This window comes from Callithrix jacchus, chromosome 1 (assembly GCF_049354715.1).
Source record: "Callithrix jacchus isolate 240 chromosome 1, calJac240_pri, whole genome shotgun sequence".
In the NCBI taxonomy this organism is placed as follows: Eukaryota; Metazoa; Chordata; class Mammalia; order Primates; family Cebidae; genus Callithrix; species Callithrix jacchus.
In genome coordinates, this window is record NC_133502.1 from 8,336,310 (window position 1) to 8,354,331 (window position 18,022).

Consider the following 18,022-nt stretch of genomic DNA (forward strand, 5'->3'; position numbering starts at 1 on the left):
AAGCAAAGGGGAATTTATCACTTTTTTCACATAATTCATACTGTAATGACCCAGTTAGACACAAGATTTCACAGGCTGATGATATACAGAAGAATGCCTCCTCCCCAAAGATGTGCATATTCTAATCCTAGAAACTATGAATATGTTCAGTTACATGATCAAGTGGAATTAAGGTTATAAATGGCATGAATGCTGTGAGTCAACTGATGTTAGAATGGGGAGATTATCCTGGATTAACGGAATGCCCTCAATGTAACCAGAAGGGGCATTAAAATTCAAAGAGTAAAAGTCAGTATCATAATGATGAGATGTGTGAAATGCAGATACTAGAGGAAGGAGGCCAGCAGCCAAGGAATGGGGGCAGCCTCTAGAAGCTGAAAAGAGAACATGAATTTTCCCATAAAGCTTCCAGGGGAAACACAGTACTGTTAGTGTTTTGATTTTAATCCAGTGAGGTAGTCTTGGCCTCTGACCTACAGAGCTGTAAGATGTTAAATCTGTTATGTTTTAAGCCACTCAGTTTGTGGCAATGTGGTATGGCAGCACTATAAAACTAATATACTGGTTTTTTGGCATTTCTTAATTCAGCTCATCTGATTTAAATAAATGATAACGAAAGGAAGAAAAATCCCAGAAACTGAAAAAGAAATATTCAGGTTATTGGCTGAGCAATAGAGACTAACAGAATATTCAGTTTAGTTTGTTATAATACTGGCTGAGGACAGTGGCTCACGCTGATATCCCAACACTGGATGAGGCAGGAGAATTGCTTGAGGCCACAAAAGTTCAAGACCAACCTGAGTAATATAGTGAGACTTGGTCTCTAAAAGAGAATAAATAAATGTTCAGGTTACTACTAATATTTATTACCAATGCAATAATATTTTGCCTATTAAAATTGAAATGGGAAAAAACAATGTTTTAACCCATCTGTTACCTTGAGAAAATTCTAAGTATGCCTACCTGACAGTTCCCCATAGTGAGCAGAGACTGGGATATTCTTTGCACAAAACTAAAAGGAAAAGACAAATTTAAAACTGCAAGTAAAAAAACAATTACATTTAGTATTGCTCAGCATGGGAGAACACTTCTTTTGTCCACTATCAATTTATGATAAAGATATTTCCAGCTTGGTTTGTTTAAAATATATTTGTGTCAACAGAGTATTTAGTTTGTTATAATATTCTTATTTAGCTTTCTAACTTTCATGGCGTCTTAAGATGACAATTTTTATTTTACCGACAACACTCCATTTGTTTTGAACAAATATATGATGATACTAATGATAACATGCATTTGTGTGCTTATGACTGTGTGCTTATGATAATATCACTAAGGGCTGGCCCTGTACTAAGTACTTTATAAACATTAGATATAGTCCTCGTAAGAAATCAGTGAACACACGGTTACTATTAATCCCACTTTAGAACTAGGAAAATCGAGGCACGGAGAAGTTATTTGCCCAACATCTAGCAGCAAGCAAGGGGTGGAGCCAACAAGGTATGTTCTGTCTCTGCTCTCCCTTTAGTTCAGGCATATTCTATACATCTCATATGTATGCAGTGTTTCAATAAATGCTCACACTGTCCTCTGGTAGGTACTACTGTTAACTCCTTTGCAGAGGAGGAAATTGAGGCTTAAAGAGGCTAAGTGACTTGCTCCACTCACTCTGTTCCATAATATTTAATTCCACCAAGTAAGCCCTTGTAGTCTATGTTACATTATTCTGATGGTATGCCAGGATCTAACTGTGCTAGTTACATAGCTAGAACATAATACGGTTATTCAAATAGGAGCTCATGAGCAACCCAAATCTTTGCCTCATCTTAGAATGTGTTGTTTGTGCTAAATAAAATTGCCAGCCACTAAATATGAGTCTTGGGAATAGCAGAGAAGGTCATCAAGAACATCTGAACACCTGGCTAGAATGAATGGGGAACAGGTCAGGGACATTACCCTACCCCTAGCAAAGCAAAACTAAAGTCTGTTTTGCAAGTCCAGTGCACCAGGATTATCAATGTCAAGAAAGGGGATTTTAATGCCACTGTACATCTGCAAGAACTTGGCCTCTTCTTATAAAAAAAATCTAAGACATATTAGTGTTTTAAAAATGGACTTATATTGCTTGCTTTAATTATGAACTGATACAGCACAGAACTGTCAGGAGCCTGCCTCCTTTTAAAATATAGACAGTTACACTGTGTTCTTTCCTTCCTATAATCACTTTATGATCAAATGCAGAATATTTCAGTCTGCAATTTCCACTTTAATCCGTGTCCTCATTTGAGCTATTAAGTTGGACTCCATTTCAGCAGCAACTGAGCTGACACTCGATCCTCTATTCCCAATGACTGTGGATAGCCATCTGCTTGAATGATTTTCACCATATGTGTTTAAAGAAAGACAATGTTTTATACATGCTAGCTGTAGATAATATTTGAAAATCATAAAAGAGCAAAATCAGAGTCAGCTGTAAAATTAGGAGGCAAAATTAAAATCCTAAAAATATATTTGAAATCCCAAGAGTTAATATCGGTGTATTTTCTATAATTTCCAAATCAATTTAAGTACGATTTGAGGAACTAGTTTTGAAACTGAAAGGAAAAAATTTATCACAGATTATGATCTGTGATTAACGTTTAAAAATTATTCTGATCAAGTCAATTATGATTTGAAATAATTTTTTAATTTTCAGTTTACTGAGAGGGTTGTGGAATAATTTCCTTTGCCCTGCAGAATTTAGTTTGCTTCTTCCAAAATATTTTAGGAACACACAAGTAAAGATTATTTAACTTAAACCTTTTAGCAGATATTGTTCTGTAACTCAAATACGAATAAATTTTATTTCTGATTTAAAGATTTTTCTAAGTTGATATAATTAACCTTCAATTGATGTTAATATTATGATATGTTTACATGTAAAAAAATGGAGAGATGAAGTCCAAAAAATTATATATGGAGCAAAACACATATGCAACCAACACAGCAGAACCTACCAAATATTCAAAAGAAAGTGTCTGAATTGAAATGTATCAACTACAATTATGCCTATTAATGTTATTTTTATAGTGTGCCTGTATTTTTATGACACCTTTGCCTACATTGCTAGAGGTGACTTTCACAACAGCCACCCAAAGTGCTGAGTTCAAATATCATCTTAATTTTACCAGTGCGGAAACTGAAGCTTAGTGCAATAAGCAAATTGCCAAAAGCCACATAGCTGGTGAGTGAGTGACTGCTCCACGTGTTTCTCCTCCTCCTCTTGATTCCAAATTCTAGGCCCTTCTCACCAAGACATATCACCTGTTGACTCTTAAGTGTAACGTACATTGTGAGACATCCCCAACATTAAATATTCCCTTGGGGAAATATGCAATCAGTTGTTGCATCCATGATTTGAGAGGGGGCCAGTTTTGTCCATTTCTGAAAATGTGGGTGGGGCATCCAAACAGCTGAGGCAGGGATTCTGAGAGTGATTAGACTAATATCTCACAGTTCATAAATTGCTGCCACAAACATGGTTCCAGTTCTATCCCCAGTGTCATTCTGAAGTATAAAAAGACAGCGACTTTGTGCATTTCATCATAGAGCAAATTGAGGCTTGGGATTGGGGTTAAATGATTTGAACAGGATGAAACAGGCAGTAAATGAAAAGAGGAGCCAGGCCATGTGCGATGGTATATTTTAAAGTGCCTTTCCGGTGCTTGATCCTTTTAATTTTTTATGTTTCCCGAATAACCAGATTAATCCAAATTTAAAATGTAAATACAAAATTACATTCCAAATCCAAATATGGCAAATTCCTTTTGGAACATCCATTATTTCAAGGCATCTTTATCAGGATTGCTTTTAATATTACAAAGATGCGAGCTTGTAATCCCAGCACTTTGGGAAGCCAAGGTGAGTGGATTGCTCAAAGCCGGGAGTTCAAGACCAGCCGGGGCAACATGGCGAGACTCCATCTCTACAAAAATTAGAAAACTTAAATGATTTTGGTGGTACCTGTGGTCTCAGCTGCTTAGGAGGCTGAGGGGAGGGATCGCCTGATCCCAAGAGGTCAAGGCTGCAGTGAGCTATAATTGCACCATTGCAATCCAGCCTGAGCAACGGAGTGAGCCCCTGTTGGAAAAAAAGGAAGAAAAAGTGAGCTGTTAGCTATGTGAAATCTTCTTAGGCTATAAATCTACTTCATCTAGGTTAAATACGATGATTGATAAACTTATTTTTCTGATTGAGATATTGGAAAATAAGGGTGTGCATATTTGAAAATACGTTTGTTTTTGTATGTCGACCTTTCTTTAGAATTAAATATCTGGTCCCAGTTGACTAAATAAGAGAACTATTATCTCTTCATTTTCATAGTAAAAATACTGTGCTAAAAAAGACAATTTTCCCAATGGCCCTTCTTTGTCAGGAAGCTTCTGAGTGTTCGGGCATTGTTGTCCCTTTGTTAATGGTGTCACCTTTCGTTGGGACATTTTGCCCTTTCACCATAAGCTGAATACCATCGTTCTTTTTTTTGCGTTCTTTGTTCTGTTTTCGGCAGGGAAGATGGATACTGCTCTGGTGACCCTGGCCTCTTGAGAAGGAAGCCATGCTGATGTCACAGGAGCATTTCTATTAGATCTGCTTGGATTCATTAGGCAGAAAGAGGGGTTTCTTTTTGAAAATAAAATGACATCAGAGTTTCTTTATACCCTGATCAATGCTAAGAATGAAGCTTTAATAATCCTTTAAGAATAAAAGACAATGAAAAAAGAATTCTTTTTTACATTAACATTTTCTCCCAAGATGTTCTTCCTCAACGTATTATCTCACCACATTACACAAAAAGTCTAGCTTCTGATTAATATTCTGTATGTAATAGAAAGCAAGAAATATCTGTTAGCAAAATAACAGCAAAAACCCCACCATTCTAGTACAGGGATTGCAGTTCTCTGTTCCTGGTGTTCTTCCAAACCTCCACCCCCCAAAAAAACAAAAACCAAAATGATTAATGCCTATAATAACTGTCATAGGAAGATTCAATATTTAGATATTAACTTCTTTGAGATGATAAAGCACAAGTAATCTCTCAAGTTACTTATCATTTTTCAAAATATAAATACAAAATAAATTGGCTTTGATGTGATCAATTTAACTTTACCAATAACTACTCCCAGGATCAATGCTTAAGTTTTATGAGATTTTTCTTTTATAAGTGTACAGAGGTTGAATTTTATCAAAACTGTCATGACATTGAGACCACTACCTCTCCCTCAAACCTTCACTAGCATGTGGTTTTAAAGATTGTGGCTACTGGTCTGATGGAAATATATGGTAAGTAAAATGCATGTTAGTTTCCTCAGGTGTACATAATAATGGGTTTTAACTCAAAAGCTTACAGTGAGCATTTAATAGGTTCGTGCATCTAAACCATCTTAAAGGGTGACTGGCACTAAACTGTTAGCTATTATATTAATAGTCCAGTTATGAGAGACTTAAAATTTAAAAAGTAGTGCTGAACATTTATTGCCTCATTGTACTACAGAGATGAGAAGGCAGATGATTTTTAATTATACAATATTTTTCCAATATGATGTTTTTATAGTTATCAATTTCTTGCCTCTCAGCTTTAAATTCATTCTTCACTATTTGCTCTGTGCTAATGAATGGGATTCCTTTAAGCATTTCTCCCGTGTTAAAATTTCTCGGTAGAGGGCGATAGAGCGACATCGCAGGAGGAAGTGGGCTTTTGCGGGCTCAGGCTGCTGCACCCTTGGTCAGCTGAACATGTGTGAAGACAACTGGTGATAGCTCCTACCAGGTGACTAAAATGCGTGCCCCCTTGGTAACCTTGCAGTCCCAGTCCAGCCTCGTAACCCCTTCCTGGAGCCCTGCCTATTTGGACACTGCTTATTTTAGTTGTCATCAGCAGCATAACAATGCCTTCTGCATACCTGCCCAGTTGCAGTCCACCTGCACCCTGAAGAGAAACTTCTTACTTGCCTAGTGAATGGGCATCAGATCTGGTCTGGGCAAACCAAGGAACTTTTCCATCGTCCAGTGAACAGCAGTCGCACCGTCTCCAACCTCCAGCAAGGCCCGGACCTGAGTCCTGGGGAGGTGTCCTTTCAAGTTTGTCGTTCCTCAATTACTCTCCCTCAGGCCTGAGATACCTTTTAGCTTTCCATTCAACTGTGTAGTTATGTTCCTCTCATTGCTTAATCCTTCTTTATAACAAAGCTTTTCTTGTTTAAAATACTACAGATCTGTCTACTGATTCAACTCAGAGGGGTACAGAAAAAGTAGAAATCATTTTTTCCAAGGAAATGACTTTTATCTAAATATTGAAAGAGAGCTGCTCTTTATGCTAGCACCTTTTCTAAGTGCATTCATTTAGAAACTCATTTAATCCTCTAAGAACTCTATTTCTTGGACATGGAAAATTGAGGTAATTCCTTGAATTTCATTCAGTTTCTAGAACATAGTCATCTCTTTATAAATATTATAAATTGTCGTAATCGATATGAAGTATCAGGAAAATCTTGCTCATTCTCATAATATTGAGTTTTCTGCATGTGTCTCATGATCTTAGATTCTCTATATACATGTGAAAGAACTAGATTACTGACACACATAACTTCTAAAAGATTTTGTTTCATTTGCAGATGATTTCATCCTCAGCAGGTCTTTCTTCTGAGTATGCAGGCTGGCTCTGAATTCTATGTGCAGACAGGCATGTCACGACAACTTTGAGGCGAGCAGGAGAGCAGCTGAGATTGCCCTAAAATGCTGGAGAATCATAATAAATCAAAGGACTAATCCTACTCAGGAAGAATGTTTATTACTTGATAGTGTTATTTACTGGTCTTAGCTAGCAAGAAGGTCAGGAGTAAAGACACTTCTGCCAGCTTTTATCTGAGAATGGGCAAAAAGGAAGGAAGAGAAAGGGAAGTTGGAAAGAGATACACTTATACATCCACAGAACCTCAGTGATTTCCCTGATTTCTGTTCCATTACAATTTTGTTCTGCTCAGTTGCTGACATGAAGCTTAAAACCTCCTTGAGGCCCTACACTTGACAATAATTTCCATTTTTCCTACTTATTCTGCTCCCTTCTGGGCAAACTTTGGACAACAAACAGCGCTGTTCTCTTTCATTTTTTTAATAGTGTAGCCTGATTGAATAGTGGCCTCCAAAAAGATGTGTTCAAGTCTTAACCCCTGGAAACTAGAAACGTGATTGTATTGGGAATAGGGTCTGTGCAGATGTCATTAAGTTAACGCGCTCAAAAGGAGACCATCCCGGATTTAGGGTCCTAATTCCAGTGACTGCCGAATTTATAATTTTTTTAAAAAAGGTAACTTGAAACAAAGACACATGGGAAAAAAGGCCATTCACGCAGTGAAAATGGACGTAAAAATTGGAGTTACGCAGCCATAAGCCAAAGAACACTTCCAGCCACGAGAAACTGGAAGAGGCTAGGACTCTCCCAGAGCCTGCAGAGGGAATGTGGCCCTGCCAACACCTTGATTGTGGACATCTGGCCTCCAGACCAGCGTGAGAATGCATTGCAGTTGTTTTAAGTCACCGAGTGTGTAGTAATTTGTTATGGCAGCCCTAGGAAACTAATATAAATAAAATCCCATCAACTTCCTGTCTTTCAGAAGTCCTCCAGAAACCTCTGAGCCGCTTGTGTAAACCCTGGGCCCATATTACTCTCAGCACTGCTGTGTATTTATCTCATTTTGTTTCTCCTGACTAGGACAGAAGTGAACTAGTTTCAGTCTGCACTGAAATTTTTAAAATAATACTTAATATTTACCTACAGTGTATCTTCATTCTTTCCCTAGAAGCCAGATTCAGATTCAGGCTAGACTAAAGGGAAAGCATTCGGCTACAAGGAAGGAGATATAATTTTTGGTTCCCTGGCACATAGAGTATGCACTCCCCAGATGCAATGGTGTCAGACCAAGTGCATTTACGATGAAAGCCAATCAAGACTGACAGGTTTGACAGCTACTTACTGAGCTTCAATGGCCCCCATGCCATCTCATTCATAAAGGTGTGTATGTGAGTTTCTAATCCTTCCACTGGCATTGTTTCACAAAATCCCCCCAGATATAACCAATACTCATTTTAATTTCAGTCAGAGTAAGTATAAAATCAGTTCTCTTCATAACATTAGTTTTTGACTTCAAACCTTCAGAGACATAAATGTGCTTTATGAAAATCTCCTACTATTTCTTTCCTCCAGCAAAAATAATGCAGTGATCTGTTTCCGCCAGTGAAGAATTAGACATGTAAATGGGGAGAGGGCATTTGAAGGCAGATGGTACCTAGGAATGGATGGGCGGTCGTATGGGTTTTTCTTCATTAAGACGTTTTAGAGTTTGGTTCTCAGTGTGAAGATAATTTAAATTGAAAGGATTTTTGTACCTTGACACTGCAGTAAGTTTCCTGTACCTGCAAGAAGTTTTACAAATGAGAAGCTGTGTGGCACTTCTGCTACAGCAAGGTGTTCAGCACTAAAGCAACAGAACACCCCTTAAATATCTCCCTTTGATGTCAGAGCCTAAAAATCAGACATTAAAAATGAATAACTGCAACTCTAAGAAAAATTAGAGCAAGTAAAATATAATTTAATGAATCCCTGTGTGATAGGAAACCATAGTTCAAATCATTTGATATCAGAAAATACCCTCCATCCCTTAACCTCAAAATATGTTAAAGCCAGCACGGATCACATGATTATTGGTGAAACTTCTCAGACAGTTCCAGCCCACATTGATCTTTCTCCAAAGACTTTATCTGTACGTATCTATGTCAATCATAAATTTGAAATCATGTACCAACTTGAAGCATTCTCTGAACTACTTCACCTGCATATAGCTTGTTTTCCTATTGCAATTACAAATTCGGCGGAGTCAAGAACCATACCTGGCTGGGTGCGGTGGCTCACACCTGGAATCCCAGCACTTTGGGAGGCTGAGGCAGGCAGGTTATGAGGTCAGGAGATTGAGACCATCCTGGCCAACATGGTGAAACCCTGTCTTTACTAAAAATACAAAAAAAATTAGCTAGGTGTGGTGGCGTGTGCCTGTAATCCCAGCTATGTGGGAGGCCGAGGCAGGAGAATCACTTGAACCAGGGAGTCGAAGGTTGCAGTGAGCTGAGAATATACCACTGCACTCCAGTCTGGTGACAGAGGGAGACTCCGTCTCCGGAAAAAAATCAAAAACAAAAACAAAAAACCATACCTTAAATCTTCTGAGTCCTGCAATAAGTATTTTTTTCAAAAAAATGGAAGTGTTGTAATCTTCAAAATAAAATGGATTATTCAGACACGTTAAGATTTTAGATAGCAAATTCCCAAGATAGAGGTTGTGTCGTTTTATCTGCAATATTAAAAGCTATAAAAGGCCACTTACTTTTAGTCATAAGTCATTGGGAAAGTCATGTGGGTATATTATATTCAAACTCATCCTACCTGCCATGCTTCTCTTTTGAATTCTCCTCTTGGAGGTTTTGGTGCCCTTTACCGAGGATTATTGTGAAGCTATGTCTAAAAAGTAATTGACAAGACCCGTATTTCACCAACCCATCACCCCAGTCATCAATATCACTTTAGCCCAGAGTTGGCAAGCGATTAGTAGTTACCTTTCTGGAGCACTAATATATTCCAAATACTATACAGATAGATAGATAGATACAGACATGAATGTATGTATGTGTATATGTTTGTGTCAGTGACCTTGAAACTTTGGTATTAGCCTTGTTTTGCAGACACGTAAATAACTTTCTCAAGGTCATAGACTAATGAAACCGAGATTCAAGCCTCAATGTCCAAAATCCATGGGTTCACATTAAGTCACCTTCCTTGCTAGTAAAGCTTCGTATTTCAGATCCTAAAGAGGTAAATTAAAACTGGAATGTACTAAAAGCTCTTTGATTTCCTGAGTTTATAGTCTTGCTTTTATTTATTTAATTAATATCCTACAAGTCACAAAGTACAAAATCTCATCATGAAAAGCAGTTAATACAAGTCATGTGAGAGCAAGTTTGCAGAAGAAAAAGTAAATAGCATAAGAAACAGAGAGTATATTAGAGATTCGTCTGGTTACAAGAAAAATAAGCAGAAAGAAAACAAAAACATTGACAATAAAGAAATGGCTTCATTATGTCATTTTTGAGTCAACGATATTGGCACATATATTATTTTAGACTTTTTAAAAAGAGTTTGCAAATATGTGCACTTAGGTGTCAGTAAAGACAGTGCAATGAAGGATTATTTGTGAAAAAGCCAGTGACAGCAAATGCTATAGAACTCTACAGACCCTGAACGTACTTCCAATAAGATTGACCATTGGCTCCAATTTCATCCTGGCTCTTTTGTAGTAGAGGTGGAGAAGCATTCTTATTTTCTGTTGTAAATGGTGCAGTTGGGCTTATGGAAGTCAAGGTAAGAGGAACAGGGCAATGGCTGGGGCAAAACCCTTTTATGTATGTTAGCCACAGACAGCACTAAAAGCAGGCGGGTTGGTTTCTAGGACTTCTGAGGTAATTCCAATGAGGAATCACATCTGAGCACTGCTACTTTAATTGCATAGGATGGTGTATTAATTGGGCTTCTCCAGAGAGACAGAACCAATATGATACAGATAGATGAGATAAATAGGTATAAAGAAGAGAAAGAGATAGAGATGCATGGGTAGATATATTATGGAAATTGGCTCACCCAGTTATGGAGGCTGAGAAGTCATAAGATACACCATCCAGGAGCAAAAGAACCGGGGACATCTGTAGAGTAATGCAGTCCGAGTCCAAAGGCCTGAGAACCTGGAGCTCTGTTGTCCAAGGGCTGGAGAAGCTCCCAGCTACAGAAGAGACAGCAAATTGGCCTTTCCTCTGTTTTGTTGTTGTGTTCTATCTAGTCGCTACATGGATTGGTAAAAGCAGGTCTTCTCCACTCAACCTACTGACTCAAATGCAAATCCCTTCCAGAAACACCTTCACAGACATACCCAGAAATAATGTTTTGCCAGCTATCTGTGTATTCCTGAACCCAGTCAAGTTGACGACTAAAATTAACCCTCACAGATGGTGCCAGCATAGTGACTTGGCCTAGAAGAAAACATGGATTCAAGCAATAGGCTTAATAACCACATGGATGAATGGCATTGTTCAGTCATCTTAAAAAGACATCACATGATCCAGTAAGTGACAACCCCAGAGAATTCAAATAGAAGACTAGAATTTTTTGGCAATAGTTATATAGGAAAATTAACTTAATGCAATAGTAGCTCTGCAGGACACTTGTAGCAAAGTTATTCAGAGGTCATGGAAAAGAAAAGCTCACTGTCGAAATTAACATTCTTCAATCACACACTTATCAAGTCCATTTTAGATACATATTAAGAAACAAGAAGAAAGAAATGGGGTACGGTAGGATTCAAGGGGGTAGAAGGGCCACCCTGCCTGAATTACAGATTTTAGATTAACACGTTAACACATTTAGGTGCTCTCTCTGTCTCTCTCTGCTTCATCACCCTTCCCAGCTGATGTAGTCGTGTTGATGAGTAGAGTTGGCATTTGAATAAAGGGGGCCAATAGATGATGCTTGAGGCAACAGAATACACTAGCTGTTTTTGAGATAACCAGGCAAATATTCCTGACTACAGATGAAATCAACAGTTAGCTTGCTGAGCAGGCATGGGTTTTATCTGTATTTTTTGGGCATAGTGTATATTGGGAGTATAAGGGGACTATGGCATGTGCTACCAATGGGCAGTGAATTTAGAAATAACTGTGAACTGAGAGTATCGTATATGATGATTCAACCTTTCCATATTATTAGAAGAAATTCTTGTATTTGTTACATAATGTAACCCATTTATTCTATCTTTTTTTTTTTTTTTTTGAGATGAAGTCTCACTCTGTCACTCAGGCTGGAGTGCAGTGGCACACTCTCGGCTCACTGCAACCTCCGCCTTCCAGGTTCAGGCATTTCTCCTCTCTCAGTCCCCCGAGTAGCTGGGATTACAGGCATGTGCCACCACACCCAGCTAATTTTTGTATTTTTAGTAGAGACAAGGTTTCACCATGTTGGTCAGGCTGGTCTTGAACTCCTGACCTCGTGATCTGCCTGCCTTGGCCTCCCAAAGTGCTGGGATTATAGGCGTGATCCACCACCCAGCCTATTCTTTCTATCTGTAATGTATCTTAGAAATTACCATTGTACATCATCCAGCTAATATCTCTTTTGGATTCTGCCTGCATAGCAAAAGCTACTTGCTTATTCATACCTAGACTTACCACATCCTGGAAGGTTGCCTCCCTCCCTCTAGCATAAGCTAGCTTTCTCAGTATGTGTGTTTAACATTCTTATCCGTTGTATCACTCCTGTTTATTTTCTTTTTGTCAAAGCATTGAATATTCTCAAATAAGAAAGCGAGCATATATTCTAAAAACTTTCTCCATGTTTGAATGACAGGACTTTATTGCAGAAGTGAGAAAGTGACCTCTGTCACTTTCATTACTCACTTAGGATAACTTTGTACATTTTTAAGTAGAAATGTAACTGTTGTGTGCAACCTTTGTTAAAGACAGCATGTTCCGGCCGGGTGCAGTGGCTCACGCCTGTAATCCCAGCACTTTGGGAGGCCGAGGCGGGTGGATCACAAGGTCAAGAGATCGAGACCATCCTGGTCAACATGGTGAAACCCCGTCTCTACTAAAAATACAAAAAATTAGCTGGGCATGGTGGCGCGTGCCTGTAATCCCAGCTACTCAGGAGGCTGAGGCAGGAGAATTGCCTGAACCCAGGAGGCCGAGGTTGAGGTGAGCCGAGATTGCACCATTGCACTCCAGGGAAACTCCGTTTCAAAAAAAAAAAAGACAGCATGTTCGAGGGGAAAATGCTGTGTTCAAATCAAAGAAATTCGAGTTGAAGGAAGGTGGCAACTAAACATTTAAGCATCAAAATATCTCAAGAATGGAATGACCCATGCTGAGCAAAATTTCAGGCTAAGCGCAAATCCAAAAGAGTGACATTTTGCAAAGATTGGCAAATGTAAATAAAAGGATAATTATTCATGATAGGAACTGGGGTTTCTGTCTTCCCAATTTGTCCATTGGGTTGCACACTGAAGTAGCCTCTGTGTCATCAGAAAAAGTATTTTATATCTTAATTATTGTGGATAATATACACATAAATATATAAATATGTGTCTATGTGTATATTAGGACATTCTTGCATTGCTATAAAGAAATACCTGTGACTGAGTAATTTAGAAGTTAAATAGGTGTAATTAGCTCAGGTTCTTCTACAGGCTGTACAGGAGGCCCGGCACTGGAGTATCTGCTTGGCTTTTGGAGAGGCCTCCGGGAGCTCTTACTAATGGTGGAAGGCAAAGTGGGTGGGAGAAGACACATCACGTGGTGAAAGCCGGATGAAGAGACAGGCGGAGGTGCTGCCACTCACGCTTTTAAACAACCAGATTTTGTGAGAATTCACTTTCTATCGCGAGGACAGCACCAAGCAGATGGTACTAAACTGTCGATGAGAAATCCACCCCCATGCTCCAGTCACCTCCCACTGGGCCCCACCTGCAACACTGGGGGTTGTATCTCAACATGTGATTTGAGTGAGGACAAATCTCCAAACTATATAAATAAGTATATACATATGTACAGAAACAACCAAAGTTATTTTTTTAATTGACAAGTAAAATTACATATGTTTATGTTATACAGCATGTTTTTGATATATGTATACATTGCAGAATGATTAAATCAAGCTGCATAACATATACCTTGCCTCGTATTCTTCTCTGTTGTAGGGACAATTTTTAGAATCTACTGTCTTAGCAATTTTCAAATATACAATATATTTGCATTAATTGTTGTCAACATGGTGTATAACAGAGCTCTTGAACTTACTTCGCCTGTCTAACTGAAATCTCCTCTCTTTTCACTCTCATCTCTTCAGTCCCTCCATTCCCCTGCTTTGGGTGTCATTTTATATCCTATTTCTATAAGTTGAACTTTTTTTTTTTTTTCTCTGTTTTTTAAGTTGAACTTTTTTAAACTGCAGATGTAAGGAAGATGATGTGGTGGGTGTTTGTCTTTCTGCGCCTACCTTATTTTACTTAATGCAATGTCCTCCATGTTTATTCATGTTGTTGGAAATGACCAGATTTCCTTTATTTTGAAAGCTGAATAGTATTCTGTTGTGTATATATACCACGATTCCTTTCTCCTTCATCCACTGAGGAACACTTAGGTTGATTCCATGTTTTGGCCCTTGTGATAGTGCTGCAATGAACAGGACAGTGCAGATCTCTCTTCGACATACCAATTTCATCTCCTTTGGACATATGTCCGAGGGGTAGAATTATTGAATCATATGATAGTTCTATCTTTAATTTTTGAGGGAGATTCATACTATTTTTTATAATGACTGTACCAATCTACAGTTTCACAAACAGTTAAAAAGGTTTCCCCTTTCTTCACATTCTCACCAATATTTGTCACTCAGTGTTTTGATAATGGCCATTCTAGTAGATGTGAGATGATACCTTACTATGGTGGTAATTTGCGCTTCCCTGATAATAAGTGATGTTGAGGATTTTTATACCCGTTAGCTGTATGGACAACTTCTTTTGAGAAATGTCTATTCACATAGTTTGCCTAATTTTAATCAGATTATTTGTTTCTTATTTTTGAATTCTTTATGTTTTGGATATCAACTCCTTATCAGATGCATGGTTTGCAAATATTTTCTCATATTCTGTAGTCTGTCTCTTCACTCTGTTGACTGTTTCTTTGGCTATGCAGAAGTTTTTTAGTTTCATGCAATCCTCTTTGTCTATTTTTGCTTGGTGCTTTTGAGGTCAAAGCTAAAAATAATTATTGCCTACATGAATGTTGTATAGTTTTGTCCCTATACTTTCTTTTAGTCATTTTATAGTTTTTGGTTTTAGGTTTAAATCTTTAATCCACTTTAAATTGAATTTTGTATTTGGTGTAATATGAAAGTTGAATTTCATTTTTCTGTGTGTGGTTATCCAGTTTTCCCATCAGCTCTTATTGAAGAGACTGTTCTTTCCCCATTGTGTATTCTTGGCAGCTTTATTGAAAATAAATTGACCAAAAATGAATAGATGTATTTATTTGTTTAGGCCTGTACCATACTGTTTTGATTCCTATAGCTTTAGAGGAGATTTTGAAATTGGGTTGTATGATTCTGTCAGATTTGTTCATTTTGACCAAGTTACTTAGGCTATTTGAGATTCCATACAAAGTTATTGAGTGATTGTGCTATTTCTATAAAAATACCATTAGAATTTTGATAGGGATTACACAGAATCTGTAGATTGTTTTGGGTGGCATACATTTTAACAATATTAAGTCATGAACTAGAAGTTCATGAGCACAAGATAGCTTTTCATTTATTTATGTCTTGTACAATTTCTTCCATCCATGTTTTGTACTTGTCATTGTGCAGGTATTTCATATCCCCAGGTAAGCTTATTCTTACATAATTTTTTGTGACTATAGTAAATGGATTTGTGGTCTTAAAATTTTTTTCCAAATAGTTCATTGTTACTTTAGAAACATCTTTGTTTTTGTATGTTGGTATTTTCATCCTGCAACTTTACTGTATTCTTTATTAATTCTAAAAGTTTCGTGGTGAAATCTTTGTGATTTTCTCTTTTTAAGATCATATCATTTGCAAGTAGTGTTGATTTAAATGTTTTCCTTTCTATTTGGATGCTCTTTCTTTCTCTTTTCTATCAGTTCTGGCTAGGACTTCTAGTGTCACGTTGAATAAAAGTGTGAGAGTGGACATCCTTGTCTTGTTCCTGATCTTAGAGGAAAAGCTTTCAACTTTACACCATTATGTATGATGTTAGCTGTGGGCTTGTCATATATGGCCTTTATTGTGTTAAGTTACATTCATTCTATTCCTAATTTATTGAGAGTATCTATCATGATTGGGTATTGAATTTTGTCAAACATATGTTCTGCATCTATGGAAATGATCATAATATTTTTGTCCTTCATTCTGTTAATGTGGTAAATAACATATATTGATGTGTGTATGCTGAACAATTCCTGAATCCCAGGGATAAATCCTACTTAATTATGAAAATTATCTTGCTATTTAAACTGGTAGCTTCATAATTCCTACTATGTCAGTCAGTTTACCAGCAGAAAATAGCTGTCACAAACAAGTAAAGGAAATTGGAGAAGATTCAGTAAAGAGCATATTTACAAAGGTAAGAACGGCATATAGTAAAAGAACATAGTGAAGTGCCCTGTTCTAGTGACAGTGGAGCCATTACAGGCTAAAGGATGAGTTTCTGGAACCCAGCATTAGACAGTTGTAAGGAAAGGGCCATCTTGAGAGGAGCTTGGGCCTGTGAAAGACACATTCAGTCTGAGGTTACCAGGCAAGAAGCTATTCAGAAGAATAAGTGGTGTGTGAGTTTTCTCTCATTTAGAAACCTGGTGATAAGGTATGACTGTGTCCCTACCCAAATCTCATCTGGAATTCCCATGTGTTGTGAGAGGGACCCAGTGGCAGGTAATTGAATCATGGGTGCAGGTCTTTCCTGTGCTGTTCTGACAGTGAGTAAGTCTCCTGAGATCTGATGGTAAGGGTGAGTTTTCCTACACAAGCTCTCTCTTTGCCTGCTGCTATCCATATAAGACATTACTTGTTCATCCTTGCCTTCTGCCACAATTGTGAGGCTTCCCCAGCCAAGTGTAACGTAAGTCCAATCAAATCTCTTTCTTTTGCAAGCTGCCCAGTCTCAGTCATGTCTTTATCAGAAGCATGAAAACTGACTCATACTGGCTAGGTTTACAGAGCTTAGTTTATATGCTGATGTTAATGATTTGGTCATAGGTCCTTAAATGTATGACGAACATACAACTTGTGTAATGATGGATTAGTCATGTGTGCTTTCAATGTGAGAACACAGAATGATGTCAAGCTTGAGAAATATTTTCCAGCGTGTTCCCAGAAAACATTATGATTAGAGAAACTGCAAGGAAATTTCTGAAGAAATTCTGAAGTGAAGAGTGAGTTCTCATAGGTGAGGCTGAAAGATATCCATGCATAAAGCATAGCAAATGCAAATATCCGGAGAAATAAAGATCATGTACTATTCTTAGAATTGCAGGTAGCCACAATATGAACAGAAAGCTTAACAGGTGAGAACAGAGTGTGAGAAATATGTCCATTAAAGCAGTTAGATAATGAAAAGCCTAGAAGCCTGGCACGTGAAGTTGGATTCTTAGCCGTGGGTTGTCATGATGAAATTTTGCATTTAAGCAGCCACTTTGGTGTCAGTGTACAGAATGAAATGGAACAGTGAGCTGAGTAAGTGGAACTAGCAACAAAGATTGAAGAAAAATACCCAGTGAGTTCACATTTACTCAGTTAAGTTTCACGTTTATGGGTGGCCATCATTTCTCTATCAGCAAGGCCAGTACCAACTACTGGGCTTACAGAGTTCCCCAGAGCTTTTAGCATTTCTGAGTTAGTTCTCGAAGATATCACAGTACACTTGTCTGTATGTCTTTCTCTTACACACACACACACACACACACACACACACACACTCTCTCTCTCTCTCTCTCTCTCTCTCTCTCTCTCTCTCTCTCTCTCTCTCTCTCTCCACACACACAGGAACACAATTTTACTTAGTGAGCTCTTTTCTTCTTGAACCATTGATCAAAAACATCTCCATCAGCATCTCCTAATTAATTGAGAATTAGTAAATACATATGGTTTGAGAAGACAACTGTTATTCTACTTTTAAGTAAAATATTGATTATCATATCTTGTATTAAAAAAAGGAAGAAAAAATATTTTTTGTTCAATATGAATTGACATCCTATATACATAACTAAAATATAAAAAAAGTTAATAACTTCTTACATTTGTAAATCTATAAAATTATAAATGATAATACATACTCTATTTTAATTTATCCTTACAAAGCTCTGGAGGTACATGGGGATTGGT

General features: G+C 37.7%; 1 protein-coding gene and 1 long non-coding RNA gene across 4 annotated transcripts in view; both read left to right on the forward strand.

Moving 5' to 3' along the window:
* Positions 1 to 18,022, forward strand: part of GPC5 (glypican 5) — a 1,444,351-nt gene that overhangs the window by 1,149,572 nt on the left and 276,757 nt on the right. The gene's annotated exons all lie outside the window — the stretch shown is intronic.
* Positions 4,655 to 17,682, forward strand: LOC144581675 (uncharacterized). Its single transcript, XR_013532737.1, has 2 exons — positions 4,655 to 5,806; positions 6,651 to 17,682. It is a non-coding gene; the product is annotated as an uncharacterized LOC144581675 (long non-coding RNA).